We start from the raw sequence: 12779 nt of genomic DNA on the forward strand, positions 1-12779 counted from the left end.
GGGAGACAAATCAGGAGAAACAAAAGCTGGAACCACAATCTCCTGATTAAGGTGGAACGAAGAAACCACCTTAGGTAAATATCCAGGACGAGTCCTAAGAACTGCCCGGTCACGGTGAAAAATCAGATATGGGGAACTACAAGACAAGGCACCCAAATCCGACACTCTTCTAGCAGAGGCAATAGCCAGCAAGAACACCACCTTAAGGGAAAGCCACTTAAGGTCAGCTTGAACCAAGAGGTTCAAATGGAGGCTCCTGCAACGCCTCCAAAACCACCGACAAGTCCCAAGGAGCCACAGGCGGGACATAGGGAGGTTGGATGCGCAACACACCCTGAGTGAAAGTATGAACATCATGTAAAGTCGCAATTTTTCTCTGAAACCACACCGACAAGGCAGAAATATGAACCTTGAGGGAGGCCATACGCAGGCCTAAATCTAGGCCCTGCTGTAGAAAATCCAAAAGTTTGGCTGTACTAAACTTGGAAGCGTCATAATGGTTAGATGCGCACCAAACAAAGTAGGAATGCCAGACCTGATGGTAAATCCGAGCAGAGACTGGTTTCCGGGCCCGCAACATAGTTTTAATGACCTCTTCAGAAAAACCCTTAGCTCTTAAGACGGAAGCTTCAAGAGACACGCCGTCAAAGACAGCCGGGCTAGGTCCTGGTAGACACAGGGGCCCTGAACGAGGAGGTCTGGGCGTTGTGGAAGTAGAAGTGGACGCTCTGACGATAGGCCTTGCAGGTCTGAGAACCAGTGCCGTCTGGGCCATGCTGAAGCTACGAGAAGCAGATTTCCTTTTTCTTGCTTGAACTTCCGAATTACCCTGGGCAGGAGTGACACCGGAGGGAACATGTACTGCAGCCGAAACCTCCATGGCACTGCCAGCGCATCCACGAATGCTGCTTGAGGATCCCTTGTCCTTGCTCCGAATGACCGGAACCTTGTGATTGTGTCGAGACACCATCAGATCCACATCTGGAAGACCCCACCTTTCCACGAGGAGTTGAAACACTTCTGGATGGAGGCCCCACTCACCAGCATGCACGTCCTGACGACTGAGAAAGCCCGCTTCCCAATTCAGGACTCCCGGAATGAGTATTGCCGATATTGCCGGTAGATGGCGTTCTGCCCAATGTAGAATCCGTGAGGCTTTCTTCATTGCCAAACGGCTTCGAGTGCCGCCTTGATAATTTATGTAAGCCACTGTGGTGGCGTTGGCCAACTGTACTTGAACAGGATGGTTCTGAATTAAATGCTGGGCTAGGTTCAACGCATTGAAGACCGCCCACAATTCCAGAATGTTGATCGAGAGGAGAGATTCCTCCGTGGTCCACCGACCCTGCAAGAAGTGCTGCTCCAGCACCGCGCCCCAACCTCTTAGACTGGCATCTGTCGTCAACAGGACCCAGTTGGATATCCAGAAGGGATGGCCTCTGCACAATTGTCGGTCCAGGAGCCACCAGAGCAGCGACAGACGGACCTCCGGAGTCAAAGAGATCATGTGAGACCTGATCCGTTGAGGCAGGCCGTCCCACTTGGCTAGAATCAGCTTCTGGAGGGGGCGAGAATGGAATTGAGCATACTCCACCATGTCGAATGCTGACACCATAAGGCCCAGCACCTGCATTGCCGAATGTATCAACACTTGCGGACGAGAAAGGAAGCAACGAATCCTGTCCTGAAGTTTCAGGACTTTCTCCTGAGACAAGAACAACCTCTGGTTGTGAGTGTCCAACAGCGCTCCCAGATGCACCATGCTCTGAGCAGGGACCAGGGAGGATTTCTTCCAGTTGATGAGCCACCCGTGGGCTTGTAGAAACCGGACTGTCATATCCAGATGACGCAGGAGAAGATCTGGGGAATTTACCAGGATTAACAACTCGTCCAGATACGGCAGTATCCTGACCCCTTGACGGCGGAGTACCACCGTCATCCCCGCCATAACTTTGGTGAAGACTCGCGGAGCCGTTGTTAAACCAAAAGGTAACGCCCGAAACTGGTAATGGAGGTTGCCAATAGCGAACCTCAGGTATTGTTGATGTGACACTGCTATAGGAATATGCAGGTAAGCATCCTGTATGTCCAGGGAGACCATGTAGTCCCCAGGTTCCAAGGCCAGAACTATAGAGCGAAGGGTTTCCATACGGAACTTGGAAACCTTCACAAATTTGTTCAGTGCCTTGAGGTTGAGAATGGGCCGGGAGGACCCATTCGGTTTCGGGACTAGAAACAGCGGAGAATAGTACCCCCGGCCCCTCTGAGCAAGAGGCACCTGTACTACGACTCCTGTATCCAGGAGGGTCTGTACCACCGAATGCAGAGTGTTTGCCTTTGTCTGGTCCGATGGGACGTCTGTCTGGCAAAATCGATGAGGGGGTCGGTTTTTGAAGGCTATGGCGTAACCTCGAGTGACGACTTCCCGTACCCAAGCATCTGAAGTGGTCTTCAACCATTCCTGGATATACCCTAGAAGCCGTCCCCCCACCCTGGGTTCCCCAAGGGGGAGGCCCGCCCCGTCATACGGCAGGCTTATCGGTCTTGGCTGCTGGCTGACGGGCAGCCCAGGCTCTTTTGGGCTTCGGCTTACCAGGTTTGGAAGTGCGGGCCTGCTTGTGGTACGCCTGACCTTTTGCTTTACCTGAAGGACGAAAGGGGCGAAAGGACGTGCCTTTGGCCTTCGACACAGAAGGAGCTGTATTAGGCAGACAGGCAGTTTTGGCAGTAGCCAAGTCAGCCACTATCTTATTTAAGTCCTCCCCAAACAGAATATCCCCCTTGAAAGAGAGTACCTCCAGGGTTTTTCTAGAGTCCAGATCCACAGACCAGGATCTCAACCACAATATCCTGCGAGTCAGGACTGACGTAGTAGAGGCCTTGGCTGCTAGGATACCGGCATCAGAAGCCGCCTCTTTAATATAGCGAGAAGCTGTGACAATATATGACAAGCATTGTCTAGCATGGTCAGAGGAGATTTCAGCCTCTAACTCCAAGGCCCATGCTTCAATAGCCTCTGCCGCCCATGTAGCTGCAATAGTGGGGCTTTGTGCAGCACCCGTGAGGGTGTAAATCGCTTTTAGACAACCCTCGACACGTTTATCCGTAGGCTCTTTTAGAGACGTGACGGTAGTGACAGGTAGAGCTGAGGAAACCACCATCCTAGCCACGTGTGAGTCTACTGGAGGAGGAGTTTCCCAATTCTTAGACAGCTTTGGCGCGAGGGGATAGCGAGCCAGCATCTTCTTTTGAGGCACAAACTTCGTACCCGGGCTTTGCCAGGGTTCCTGACGTATATCCACTAGGTGGTCAGAGTGAGGTAAAACTTGTTTAATCACCTTCTGACGCTTGAACCTATCTGGTTTCTTAGGAGGAACGGATGGCTCGGGATCATCCGTAATATGCAGAATTAACTTAATAGCCTCCAAAAGATCAGGAACATCCACATGTGAACTACCCTCCCCATCAGCCGTATCTTAGTCAGAACCTGTGGGGTCAGTGTATGTGCTGTCTTCATCAGACGAGGTGTCAGTGACAGCAGTGGATTGTGAGGAGACGAGCGCTCGCTTAGAGGACCTCTTGGACTTAGGCGAGCGTTGGTCAGACATTTTAGTAGTCAGGGACTGGTTCAACTTCTTTAATTGAGCAGATAAATCGTCCGCACACGGCGGGTTAGCTGCAGGGACCATATACGGTTGTACCGGCATTGGCGGTCCCATAGGGGGTGTTAGTTTATGAACTAGCGTATGCAGAAGCGTGGAAAAAGCGGCCCACGGAGGGTCAGTATGTGCCTCCGTTGCCACAGTCCCACTGGGGGGCAAGGAGCCCCCAGAACCAGAATCCACAGCTGCTATATTCTCCCCATATGTGCCTGTGGCTTCAGCAACACCAGCAGTGTGTTCCGCCCCAGAACCGTTACCCTCAGAAGCAGACATGATATAACTTGCAGTATGAGGTAACACAGTACAATTATTAGCAGCACTATATCCCTAAACCCAAACCCCTGCGCAGTGTAGTCAGCACCAGCAGAGATAAAGGAGAGATATGGTGACTAAATCACAGAGAAAAATACGTAATACAGTATATCTTTGTGAAAATCCTATATTAATAACACCTGATGCACCAAGCCCCCTCAGGTTATAGAATATAGGGATAGCAAGTTGAGTGAAAGACACGAGATGGACACCACTCAGCTATCAATGCACACACAAATAGTCACAGTTTGTACAATGCAGAGGTTATTACAGACAATAATACTGCACTGGACTAGCTTACACAGCTATATAACAATAGATATAACACTACACAGTAAGAAACTGGATGTATATCACAGGGTAATTGTACTATAAACCCCTGACTAAATGCACTCTTTCTTACTAACACTGACTAAAAAGGCAGGTAGAATACTTAAGTGTCATGTAAAGTCACAGCACTGACAATCAGGCGGCTTTACATAGGAGGATTTGCCCAAGCAGTCCCAGGAACAGTGAGCTGAGGAGTAATGGCGCCGCAGACACTGACAGGGAGTGAGGAAAGACAGAGATGCAGCTCCAGGGCGGGAACACTTGCTGGAAATGGCGCCCTGGGGGAGGGGGAGGGGCTTCAGGTCTAAGCCTTGTCCCCCTTGCTGGCAAAACCACCGGGTACTGTGGGCTGTAGGTACCCGGCAACCAGGGCTCGGGAGTGTACAGCGCCGCTGGGGAGAGCTGGAGCTGCAGCAGAGAATGTCAGAAGACATTTACCCCTGCTGCTGCCCTTGAAGTCTTCACTTTTTTCCTCATAAAAAGCTTTTCTTAGGGCTGCCTGGAGCAGCCCCTCTGTTAAGTGCCTGCTTACTGCAGCACCAACTGACAAACTGAGCTCCTGTGCTGGGAGGCGGGGTTATAGAGGAGGCGGCGCTGTGCATTCTGGGAACAGTCAAAGCTTTGAGCCTGTTGGTGCCTCGGATCAAGATCCTACTCTACACCCCATTGTCCAGACCTGCGGAGCCAAGTGTACCCCACAGCAGAAAAAAAAGTGCAGTTTCAGAGTAGCTCCAGACCTACTCCTAGCTTGCGATCACTTCAGACTGTTCAGTTCCGGATTTGACGTCACAAACATGCCCTGCGTTCGGCCAGCCACGCCTGCGATTTTCCTGGCACGCCTGCGTTTTTTCAAACACTCCCTGAAAACGGTCAATTGATACCCAGAAACGCCCCTTTCCTGTCAATCACTCTGCGGCTGGCATTGCGACTGAAAAGTGTCGTTAGACCTTGTGTAAAAATACATCAGCCGTTGTGATAGTACGTTGCGCGTGCGCACTGCGCCGCATACGCATGTGCAAAAGTGCCGCTTTTTCACTTAATCGCTGCGCTGCGAACATTTTTCACTAGCGATCAACTTGGAATGACCCCCTGTGTACAGTGTACTAAGACACAGTTGTGTACTGAGTCTGGAGACGCAATCTGCCCTGGTTAGAAGCCGTGCATCTCCGTACCCTCAAGTCGCCATAATGGCCGGCGACCCACTAACCGGGACGCCGGCTTAGTACTCACCACTCTTTTTTCTTCAAGCTCTGTTAGGGGTGGTGGCGTGCTGCGGGAATGTACACTCGCCATGGTGGGGCTTACGAATAGTTCCCTCAGGAGCTAGTGTCCTGTCAGCAGGGAATGGGACCATTAATACCCCTTTCACACCGCACAAATAACCCGGTATCGACCCGGCATATTGCCGGGTCGACACGTGTCGGCGTGCGGTATGAAAGGGGCATAGCCGGAATCGCAGGTCGCCTGACCCGGCAATTCAACCCGGGAATAAAGCAGTGTTATACCCGGGTTGAATACCGATGCGTCCCGGGGACCCGTTTACTACAGCAGGGAGAGGCAGCGCGGAGATGATCTCAGCTCCCAGCGCCGCCTCCACCTCCGCCCCCCGCTCCACCCCCGCTGCTATGGCAACCCGCCCGGCATATTGGCGGGTCGGGGAAGCCTGCAGCAGCGGCCAATGCTGGATCCCACCAGGTAAGGACCCATTTCCCATTACCGGGTGGGGTCTGGCATTGGCAGTGTGAAAGGGGTATAACCTTTCAAGAGGTTGGGCCATTCCCCCCCCCTAAGTCCCACTAAGCAGGCAGGCTGGTGCCATCCAGTCCTGCCTAAAATTAAACAGAAAAATAAATGCAGAAAATTCTTCAGGAGCTTCCATAAGCGTGATCGGCTCCTCCGGGCACATTTTCTAAACTGAGTCTGGTAGGAGGGCATAGAGGGAGGAGCCAGCCCAGACTATCAAATTCTTAAAGTTCCCATGGCTCCTAGTGGACCCGTCTATACCCCATGGTACTAAATGGATCCCCAGTATCCTCTAGGACGTAAGTGAAAATAACATAACATGCAGGATGGCGAATTAAGTAAATAAAGCTGTCCTGAGTATACATTAGAACAGATAACAGCAAATGACAATATAATGTTAAAAAAAAAAAGCATAATTGATGGCCCTGCATACTACATTTTTTGGATTGTACATGTGAGTATAGAAATGATACGAATATAGCATAAAGAAGAATGAGAAGCATACAAAAGTATGCAGGAGTTGGCAACATCTGGAAACATAAGGGCGATGAGTTAACAAACAGGGGAGGGTTCCAGTCTGGAGAGACACCATTTATCTCACAACTTATTGTACATGGGGAGAGTATTCTTAATTTTATGAAGATAGCGTTCGTGATTAAATACTGCAGTGAGTAGGGCTCTCCACCGGAAGATATTAGGAAATTTGTGGGCACACCATGCTCTAGCCATTATAACCTTCTCAAGAGTGCCAAGACATAATGTAAAGAGTCTTAAAGTGGGTCTCTTGAAGGTTGAGACCAAACAGGCAAATCCTAGGGTCCAAGGAGAGGAGAGAAGGGGCTGTCAATTTAAACATCAGATTGTTTTTTGGGCAATTACTTACTTATTTAATACTTTTGGATATATGGTGCCCAATCATCTACCCAGAATGCTTCCCTTCTAAGCAGGGGCGGATTGGGAACTAATAGTGACCCTGTAAAATTTTGTAGCAGTAGCCCAGCACAAGAGGTATAACATAACATGTAGCCATGGCAGCATCACTGGATGGCAGAGTTGCTGTACTGCATATGGCCAATCTGCCCCTGCTTTTAAGTAAACATGTTGCCTAACATAAAAAAAGTTGGGAGGTATAGTTATTTATTTATTAACAGTTTCTTATATAGCGCAGCAAATTCCGTTGCGCTTTACAACTGGACACAATTAGAAGACAAAACCGGGTAATAACAAACAGTCATAGAGGTAGGAGGGCCCTGCTCGCAAGCTTACAATCTATGGGGAAATAGGCATTGATACACGAGGATAGGTGCTATCTATTGCATACAGTAATTGTCCACCAGATTGCAAAGGTTCTTGGTGGGCTGCATGATATCACATCACAGCAGTGATGAACCAGGGTCAACAGGAAGGGAGCGTGAAGAAAGAAAATATGTGGGGGATATGTGTGTACTGTACTGTGGGGATATCATTGGATAGCAAAGCTATGAAGGTAATGTGATCGGTTCTGGAATTTGATAAGCTTGTCTGAATAGGTGAGTTTTCAGGGAACACTTGAAGGTTTGAAGACTAGAGGAGAGTCTAAATGTATGTGGTAGGGCATTCCACAGAGTGGGTGCAGCCCGAAGAAAGTCCTGTAATCGTGCATGGGAGCAAGTAATGAGTGTGGATAAGAGACACAGATCTTGTGAAGAGCGAAGGGGCCGGGTTGGAAGATATTTTCAGATAAGCGAAGAGATGTATGTTGGTATAGTTTGGTTAATAGCCTTGTATGTAAGTAACAATATTTTATATTGCATACAGTAGAATACCGGTAACCAATGGAGGGACTGACAAAGTGGGTCTGTAGACGATGAACGTCTAGCGAGGAATATTAGCCTCACAGCTGCATTCAGAATGGATTGTAATGGTGAGAGTCTCTTCTTAGTAAGACCAGTAAGAAGACTATTGCAATAATCAATGCGGGAGATAATGAGAGCATGGATTAGGGTTTTAGCAGGTATGATCGTATTTTGGATATGTTTCTTAGATGCTTGTAACATGATTTTGAGACAGATTGAATGTGGGGAGCAAAGGACAGTTCTGAGTCAAGTATGACATCTAGGCAGCGAGCTTCTGGTGTAGGGTTGATTGTAGAGTTCTCAACAGTGATATAAATATCAGGTTGGTAACTGCTAATGGCCGGTGGAAATATAATTAACTCTGTTCTGGAAATATTAAGTTTGAGGTGGCGAGATGACATCCAAGATGAAATGGCAGAGAGGCAATCAGTGACGCGACCCAATACAGATAGAGACAAATCATGGGAGGATAGGTAGATTTGAGTATCATGTGCATACAGATGATACTGAAATCCAAAAGTACTGATTAGTTTCCCAAGAGATGATGTATAGTTTGAGAAAAGCAGAGGACCTAAGACCGAGCCTTGTGGTACTCCAACTGAAAGAGGTAGCAAAGAGGAGGTGGATTCAGAGAAACGGACGCTGAAAGAGCGATTAGAGAGGAATCAAGAGAGGGCCGTGTCCTGAAGACCCAGGGACTGCAGTGTTTGTATGAGAAGAGAGTGGTCAACAGTGTCAAAAGCAGCAGAGAGATCTAGAAGAATGAGTAGTGAGTAATGGCCTTTAGACTTTGCAGTAACTAGATCATTCGCTACTCTAGTCAGTGCCGTCTCTGTAGAGTGTTGGAAGTGAAAGCCTGATTGATGTGGGTCCAATAAGTTGTATGAGTTAAGAAAGTGTGTGAGGCGAGTGTAGGCAAGTAGCTTGGACAGACATGGGAGCTGAGAGATGGGACGGTAGTTTAAGAGTGAGTTAGGGTCAGAATTTTTTTTTTTTTTCAGAATGGGAGTAATCACTGCATGCTTGAACAGTGAATGAAAGATACCAGTAGAGAGAGAGATTACAGATGTTAGTTAAGGTTGGGATGAGCACAGGAGACAGAGCTTTACTTATTTGTGAGAGTATAGGATCAAGAGGCGAGGTAGTAGAGGTAGTAGAGTAGCAGGATGAGAAAAGTGTTGATACTTCATCTTTATTAGTTGGATCAAATGAAGAGAAAGTGCCAGAGGGTTCAGGTAAGGAATTGAGTAGATCACTAGTTGAGGAAGAGCATACCATTTCATCTTGGATCTTGTCAATCTTGTCCTTAAAGTAGGAAGCAAGATCTTGCTTTTGATAGTGGCTGGCGGGTTGAGTGAAGGAGGGTTGAGATGTGATTTAAATGTATTAAAAAGTCGTTTGGGGTTAGAGGCTTGAGCAGAGATAAAAGTTTGGAAATATGTTTGTTTGTAAGTGTCCAGATGTCACAACTGAAGGCCTGAGCTGACGGGAGGCAGCCTCAGTTGTAGGGGCTGAGATGTAACGGAACCTGGGAGGTTGTATCAGACCCCTAGACATGTAAGTAACATGTAGAATAACTGCCCGAAGGCGTGACCACGACAACCAGGATAAAAGTCAATGATGTTTATTATGACAAACTCCGTAACACAGCAGCTGTAAAAGGAAACATAAAAGTCAACAGAGGATAAATACAATTCCTGGGTACTACAGGGTGGCAAGGGCCACAGGCACTGGTAGTGTGAGACAGTTCTTGTAATCTTCTAGTTGGAAAGTCCTTACCAGGCCTGACTGTAGCAATGGAGAGAACCCAGGATCGTACCAGCTGATGTTCCAGGAAAGGCTGGGCTGCTGAAGGTAAAACGGCTGCTGTGGATACTGGCTGGAACCAGACTGTTGTTGGTACGGAGTGGATACTGGCTGGAACCAGTTAAATAATAAACGAACTTGAGAGCGATGAAATAATAATGAAGTTTGGAGTTTGAGAGCGGTGAAATAATAATACCGGTGGAGAGTGGTAAACTGCAGAAAAGGACACCGGCCCTTTAAGAGAAGCTATACACTGCTGGAAGCTGGGCTGGAAGCAGGTGATTGTTTGAGAGCGGTGAAATAGGTGAGTCCAGAATGGATCGGAGAGTCAGGCTACACCGCAGATGGAATGCTGGTGCGGGTCTCTATAGCAGAAGTCTGGAGACAGGAGCTGGAACCTGGAAGACAACCACAGGAGAGAGACAAACTGGAACTAGGTTAGACAACCAAAGCACTGACGCCTTCCTTGCTCAGGCACAGCATACTTATACCTGCAGCAAGGAAGGGGTTGGCTAGGCAATTATGCAAATCAACAATACAGACAGCAGATTGGTGGAAATAATCAGATGACAAAATCCAAGATGGCTGCGCCCATGCAGACACTTGGAGGGAAGTTTGGTTTGTAATCCATGTGAGAATTGAAACAGTAATGGCGACGCCGGCCACAGGAGACAGGAGACGCCAGACTGACAAGCGCACATTTAACCACGCGGGCACAGCGGAGGCCGCGGCTGATGAAATCACCACTCTGACATTCTGCATGTGGAAACTCAGGAACAGCGGGATCCGGTCCTGGAACGCTGAGCCAGCCTTAGGAGGCATCTGAAGGGTAAGTAATGGCGTCCAGATACCCGGATCGTGACAGCACCCCCCCCTTTAGGAGTGGCCCCAGGACACTTCTTAGGCTTTAAAGGAAACTTTGCGTGGAAATTTCGGACCAAGGCAGGAGCATGGACGTCTGAGGCATTGGTCCAAGAGCGTTCTTCAGGACCATAGCCCTTCCAGTCAATGAGGTATTGTAACTGACCGTAACGGAAACGTGAGTCCAAAATCTTGGCCACCTCGTACTCGACTCCCCGTTGAGTCTGAACTTTGGGAGCTGGAGGAAGTGCGGAATGAAACCGATTCAGGATCAGCAGTTTCAACAAAGAAACATGAAATGTCCTGGGTATTTTCAAGAAGGATGGTAACTGTAACCTGTAGGCAACAGGATTGATGACTTGTTCAATCTTGAAGGGTCCGATGTAGCGAGGTGCAAATTTCATGCTGGGAACTCTCAACCTCAAATTCTTCGTGGACAGCCACACACGATCACCCACCTTGAGAGCAGGAACCGCTCTACGCTTCCTATCGGCAAACTTCTTATACCTGAATGAGGCTTTAAGCAGGGCTGCGCGGACGTTCCTCCAGTTATTTGAAAACTGACGCAAGGTGACATCCACTGCTGGAACAGAAGTTGCGGGAAGCGGTTGGAATTCTGGGACTTTAGGGTGGAATCCATAATTAATGAAGAATGGTGTAGAAGAAGATGAGGAATGGTATTGATTGTTGTGGCTGAACTCGGCCCAAGGAAGGAGTTGAACCCAGTCATCTTGAGAGGAAGACACATATATACGGAGGAAGGCCTCCAAGTCCTGATTCACCCTCTCGGTTTGACCATTGGTCTGAGGATGGTAAGCCGTGGAAAACTTTAACTTGACTTGGAGGGCTTGACACAAACTTCGCCAAAATTTGGCTACAAATTGTACTCCACGATCCGAGATGATCTCTTCAGGAAGACCGTGAAGTCGGAAGATCTCTTGTATAAACACTTGAGCCAACTTGGAAGCTGACGGAAGACCGGTGAGAGGGATGAAATGTGCCATCTTGGTGAACCGGTCAACTACCACCCAGATGGTATTAAACTTGTTGCAGATAGGTAGATCGGAAACAAAGTCCATCGACAAATGGGTCCAAGGTCGACGGGGAACAGATAATGGAACCAGTTGCCCCGCAGGCGACTGGCGGGAGACTTTGTGTTGGGCACACTTTGGGCAGGAGGCAATAAATTCCATAACGTCCTTCTTCAGAGTTGGCCACCAGTAGGACCTAGAAATAAATTCAAGAGTTTTCTGAATGCCTGTATGTCCAGCAAAACGGGAAGCATGGGCCCAATGCATGAGCTTCTTCCTTAGAACTGGCTTAACAAAACTTTTCCCTGGTGGAGGCGTAGAGTCCATCCCTACCGTGGAGAATGCCAATGGATTAATAATAGGATGCTTGTCTGCAGACTCGGACTCATTTTCTTGCTCCCATGAGCGGGAAAGGGCATCGGCCTTACGATTCTGAGAACCCGGACAGAACTGGAGTTTAAAGTCAAACCTAGAGAAGAAAAGTGCCCATCTGGCCTGACGAGGATTCAGACATTGTGCGCCTTTGAGATATAAAAGATTTTTGTGGTCGGTAAGTATGGTGATTGAGTGGGAAGCTCCCTCCAACAGGTATCTCCACTCCTCCAGAGCGAGCTTGATGGCTAGCAACTCCTGATCGCCAATGGCATAGTTGCGCTCAGCCGGGGAGAACTTCCGGGAGAAGAAACTGCAAGGATGTAGATGTCCATCTTTGGCCCTCTGGGATAACACTGCTCCTACTCCAACGGAGGAGGCATCTACCTCTAAGATAAAAGGAGAGTCGGTGTCGGGCTGTTTCAGAACTGGTGCAGAGATGAACCGTTGCTTCAGAAGGTGAAAGGCCTGTGTAGCTTCCTCGGACCACTTGGACGGATTAGCACCTTTCTTGGTTAATGCAGTGATAGGCGCCACGATGGTGGAAAAGTCTCGTATAAATTTTCTATAATAATTGGCGAACCCTAAGAACCTCTGGACCCCTTTGAGGCTTAAGGGTATAGGCCAATTCTGGATTGCTTGGAGTTTCTCAGGATCCATCTCTAGTCCGGAACCGGACACAATGTAACCTAGAAACGGAATGGTTTTAACTTCAAACACACACTTCTCCAATTTACAATAGAGGTGATTGACACGGAGACGGGAAAGAACCTCTTTTACCCAGAAACGATGATCTTCGAGATTATTAGCAAAGATGAGGATGTCGT

The sequence above is a fragment of the Pseudophryne corroboree genome, chromosome 3 (genome assembly GCF_028390025.1).
Source record: "Pseudophryne corroboree isolate aPseCor3 chromosome 3, aPseCor3.hap2, whole genome shotgun sequence".
NCBI classification, from domain to species: Eukaryota; Metazoa; Chordata; class Amphibia; order Anura; family Myobatrachidae; genus Pseudophryne; species Pseudophryne corroboree.